This window comes from Cupressus sempervirens, chromosome 3, assembly GCF_028749045.1.
Source record: "Cupressus sempervirens isolate cs-2001-9-10 chromosome 3, ASM2874904v1, whole genome shotgun sequence".
NCBI lineage: Eukaryota > Viridiplantae > Streptophyta > Pinopsida > Cupressales > Cupressaceae > Cupressus > Cupressus sempervirens.
Window position 1 is genome coordinate 561,653,240 of NC_143120.1, and position 6,000 is coordinate 561,659,239.

A 6,000-nucleotide genomic window follows, 5' to 3' on the forward strand; every position below is an offset into this window, starting at 1 on the left:
AATTAATTAAATTAATTAAATCAAATTGCCTCCAAAATGGGGACATGACACTTTACCATTGTTTCTTAAGGAAACATCATTCAATCTCTTATATAAATTGATCTCTTGATCATTGTTAATAACAAGCAAATATTTTCCAATTACTTCATAATACGGTATTAGAGCCAACTCTAAATTTTTTCAAAAATAATTATAATTTCTTGGTTGAAATTATCTGTCTTTTATTTTCGAAATTATTTACATGCATATTTTCTTCCAACTCTCTCTATAATCCGACTAGGGATTCTGTTCTGAGAGATCTGAATCTGCCAACTTCTAGTTTGGTTTTGCAACCCATTTCTGTCAAGATCCGTTTTTTTCTTCTTTTCAACTTTGCCATTTTTTGTATTTTTTTTTGCAGTGGGCCGTTTTTGTTCAAAATCTTAATTTTCGGGTTCGAGAGCTCAACTGGGTTGTCGTCAAATTTTTCTGTGTGCCTCGATTTGTGTGCCTCAATTTTCGAGCCAACCAATCTAGAACTTAACAACATATTCTTTCTAGATTTTTTGAGCTCTCTTCTAGGCCACCCATCAAATTTCTTGGATTTACTTGCATGTTTGTTGTATGTAATTGCATATTGTTTGCATGTGCTGCTTTACGATGCAAAGTCTCATATTTTGCCTCCCTTAAAGATTTTGGTTGGTTTTCATAATTTTTTTCCTCAAAAAAATAAAATTTCTGATGGATTTTTATATTATTTTCCCTAATAAATAAATATCTTATGGGTTTCTATAAATTTTCTCTTATAAATTTTTAATTCTATAATTCGTAAAGTTGTGTGGGATTTCCTTTGTGGGTTTGTAAACTTTTCCTAAAAAATTATCTGTTGGGTTTTAACATTTTTCCTCAAAAAAAATAAAGTTTTGTGTTGTCATGTTTTGATTATTTTCACCTCAAAAATCATGTTATGTTTTGATTATTTTTTCATCTCAAAAATCATGTTGTGTTTTGATTGGATTTCACCACAAAAATGTTGAGTTTTGATTGATTTTTCACCTCAAAATTTGTGCTCAATTTTTTCAAAATTTCACCCCAAAAACTGTGTTTGGGTTTTGCAATTTTCTCCTAAGAATCATGGCTTTTTGCAGTTTGTTTTGGAGCATTATGCTCATCTACAAATTTTTGGAGCATTATCCAAAGTACTATCAGCAATCTTCTCAGCAAACATCCTCTGCTCTAGATTCAGAGGGCTCTGGGTGGAAAAACATTGAATGCAACTATTGCCACAAGTTTGGGCACATGAAAGTTAAATGTCGAAAGTGCTTAGCTGCCCTATTTAAGTAATCTAGTTCGCAGCCCACAGTGAACGGTGCAGAGCACCTTGAGCAGATAGAATCTGCCTTTTATGCTTTTTGACAGCTTCATGCTCTGGATAGATCAACCATTAAGGGAGGGTATTATGATAATAGATAGTTTCTATTATCTCTATTTAGTATCTAATGGTTATCTATTGTAATCTTCTGTAAATATTAGAATGTTTCTAATATTTAGTTTTATGTTTTTAAAATAGAATGTTTCTATTCTTTACAATTGTTTCTTAAGTCAATCTTTTATTTAAATTGATCTCTTGATCACTATTAATAACAAACAAATATTTTCCAATTACTTCATAATAGCAAATACCTACGCACACCTTCAATATTTGTTTTCTTTTGTATATTTCTGCCCAACCTATCCAGTATCTATCACCTCTTCTATGGTACTGGGCAATATTGAGATCCTGTTATAGATCCAGTGATGAATCTCCAGCCATGTTCTATTTTTTCATAAATCTAGTTGCTCCAAATAATCTTTGTGGTATGTGCTTCGTTGGGCTCAGTGTATTTACTTTTCTTGCTTTTTAACCAATAGCGTTTGTTCTAATCCACGATAGTAGGAATTCAATGATATTTCCATTAGTACTTCGTACAAAATCAAATCAATTGGCACCATCTTTTGTTGCCTGTGTATCTCAAAAAGAAGAAATGTGCTCATCATTTGGTCACTGTTCAAGCCATGATGTATAGTTCTATTAATCGCCAACGTATACATACATATATAATATTATTGTTTTGTATTATTTCCTTACGGACTGAAAACATTTCTTCATATCTGATTAAATGAATTGTTGTTGGCTTTGAGATTTGGGTGCTGCTTAGCAAAACCAAATAAATATGCTTCTTGCTATAGTCCTTTTGTCAAGTCAATCTCAATACCTATTGCTAATAATTCAACAAGAACTTGATTTATTTAAATACAACAGTGTTGATCTGCGAATGTTGTTGCCATACTATACTGGTAGGTATGTTTGAATAGACCACTCTTTGAAAAACTTAACATGAATCCTCCATCGTTCATTATGCATAGTTGTAATACAAGAACTGCATCTTTTCTAGTCCTTGTTTTGACAATGATGTTGACAGTTGTGATTTGGCTCATTAATAGAAAAATTTAATCACGAGTCTCCATTCTCTTGATCAGTATAATGTTTGAACATAAGTAGTGGGTAAGATCTGAGAATTCTCCCTTTGGCATGATATTGGGAATGTAAAATTTGCCAAATTTTAGAGTTCCATCAGGTTGCATCTTGAAAAGGTTTTGGAACTTGGGTGTCAGCGTGTCAAGACAGTGACTCATAAATTTTTCATAATATGTTCAGGTAGTGGAAAAGATGAACCCATTGATTCATGAATTCAACTATCCGTAGCATTTGATAAGAAATATCTACGATGAGGATCAATAGGAAGGAAACAAGAAGAAGTCGGTGGCCTACAAGCGAATATGGGATGAAATCAAGAAGGCAAAACCCAACTATGATCATTTTCAGAGTCTGAGCCCAGTTTCTATCAAAATGATTTCTTTGGCGGAGTTATTTGATGAGGTTATGTTGACTTCGAGAGAAAAAAGGAATATAATGAAGTTAGGAGATAAAAGTTTTTGCATGCACCACTGACTTTGTTCAAGTCAACAGTATTGGCTTCTAGAGAAGAAGCTCCAGCCCCACAACAAAGAGAGGGAAGTCAAGAAGACCTCCTATATGCTCGAAATGAGGAGGTTACTCACAATGACATTGATGAAGAGAGCAGAAGGAAAGGAAAAATGATAACTAAGGATGATAAGTCTTTTGCTCCTCCTCCTAGCTATTAAGAGGGATCCAAATAGACCAAGAAGGAAGCCTTCTCCACCTTCCACCACCTTCATCACCTCTAAAATCAAAATGAAAAGATCAATCAAAAGAGCAAGTTGTAGTGAAGGTGATGAGGATGATGATTGCATGGTCATATCTGAGCAGGATGCTAGTTGGACCCATTGCCTTGGTTGCAGATTTTACTTCTTTGGAGACTCAATGGAGAGTATATCGGTAAATGAGGAAGGAAGCTTGTGATGCCTTGAAGATATTTTTTTGTGAAAATTGATGCATTCCATCAATTGTTGTAGAAGGTACATCTAGAGAATTATTAAAAGAGGTGTAAAGAGAGGAAGGCTCAAAGGCTAGAGAGGTGCATACAAGAGAATGAGGATGAGGTCAAGTTATAAATGACAAAGGAACTTGAGGTCATTACTATTAAAGAAGGAAAAATGATTGTACATCAGGCAAGGATCCTCATTTTGCCAAGGTGGAATGTTGCCGATGCAGTTGCATTCAGTGTTATGAGAAGGAATAATCTATTATATGGAAAAGAATCATGGGAAGTAAATCATATAATGCAGTGAGATTTCAATAGCAGTGACTATGCAACATTGGCCATATGGTTATTATACCCCGCAGAGGAGAAGTGGTGCAGAGAATCATCAGGAATTATGCATTTTGATATATTAAAGTCATGTATTAAAATCTAATGTTTGAAACTGATGTTATATGAGTTCATGAATGTATTCAAGTGACCAAAAGTACAACATTGCAAAATTAAATTTTTGCATGCTGTAGCTAAATTCCCAAATGTGAACGATTGTGGGGAAGTTAAATGGTTTAGCAACTGCTAAGAATTTTTTTAAATAGGTTAGTTTTGGTTGAGTTGTGGACAGAATAGAGGGGAATGAGAATCTAACTAAAGCAACAATCCTTTGGCTGTCACCCTGTAGGGAATAAAAGTCCAGAGATCCCCATGTGTGGGACAAAATATAGAACCAGTTTGGTACGGAGATCAAGTTTGTTATATGCAGTTAGACTAACAATTTTTTTGATAAGATTTCAAATGATTGTGTAAATGGAATTCGTTGGATATATAAATGTTGAAATACATTCAAATTTTGAATGATGTCAGTCATTTATTTGGATCGAATCATACTGATCAAAGTCTAGTATCGACTACTGCTTGCATTCAAGAACCAGTTAAATTGATTTTTCTTGAACAGTACCGTGTTTTATAAATTTGAATTCTAACTTAGAAATATCAGTATCGGATTTTAATTTTACTGACTGAACTGTGGTAATGGCCGATTCTGGTGTTCATAAAAATAATGCCATTGTTTTGGTTGATGCTCTATCTGGTTGGAATTTAATTTTCAAGGCCCTGATTTTCTAATTGGGGGATGAATCAACTCTACTTCCGTGTTACGAAATGACTTCCTCATTTTATAATAGTCCGATTTTATCATGTTCTGTCAGGTTTTCGAAAGGAAGTATTGACATTATTAAAGAGATTGATATTTGGAATATTGGGCGAATATACTAAAAATGAATATGTTCAGGAAACGATGCAAATGATGGTGAATTTGTTGTGTGGATGAATTAAGTGGTCTTGATCAAGATGCTAGAAAACCAAAAATGACTCATTTGGAGATGTTTGTGATTGGAGAAATTTAATTTGCCTCTAATTAGAGAAATTTGATGTTTGAATAAAAAGAGTGGAAGAATCCAAAGGCTTCTTCATGATGCTCTACATCAAATTGGTATAAGAGCTCAAAGAAAGATGGGTTGAGCAATGATTTGGTTATTTGATTTTTGTTAATGAGTTGTTGGTTGCGGTTTGCATGTCCACTAGCTATAGATAGACAGACATGTAGATATGTCAAAGGGCCATAGGAGATGGTCGAGTGGTCACAAAAAAGTCTTGGGGAGAGAGGCATGGAGAGGACTCTGAGTTGAGGGACAATTGTTGTTGGTTGTGGAAGCAACATTGGGAGAGTGGACTTGAGTTTGGCGCAACACCTTGGAAGCAAAACTAAAGAATCTATTGGTCGGAGTTAGTGTTGAAGATTTGGACAAGTAGAGGCATCAAAGAGAGAAGAAGACAAGAGGCACACTTTATTAAGCATGTATCAAAGACATTTCCACGAGGCTTGGAAAATTTTCAAGGTTGAGAGTATGGTGCAGACATCTAATCAGAAAGAATTATTCATTTTGATATATTAAAGTCATGTATTAAAATCCAATGTTGTTTATTTGAAATAAGTTGAAACTGACGTTATATGGGTTCATGAGTTCACAGATGTATTTAAGTGATGAAAAGTACAACATTACAAAATTAGAATTTTGCAAGTTGTACCTAAACTTCTGAATGTGAATGATTGTGGGAAAGTTGAAAGGTTTTGTAACTTCCAAGAACAATCTAATAGGTTGGTTTTGGTCGATTTGTGGACATAATAGAGGGGAATGAGAATCTACCTAAAGCAACAACCCTCTGGTTTTCACCCTACAGGGAATAACAATCTAGAGATCCCCACGAGTGGGATGCAATGTAGAATGAGTATGGTAGGGGGATCCGGTTTGTTACTTTTGAAATTTTGTAATATATGCGGTTAGACATATAAAGTTTTCCATAAGATTTTGAATGACTGTGTAGATGGAATTCGTTGGATATATATAAATGTTGAAATGCATTTAAATTTTGAATGATGTTGGTTGGTCATTTATTTGGATCAAATCAAATCATACTGACCAAAGTCTAATATCGACTGTTGGTTGCATTCAAGAACTGGTTATGAAATAAGTTAAAATTATTTTTTCTTAATCAATATCAGGTCTAGTGTATTTGAATT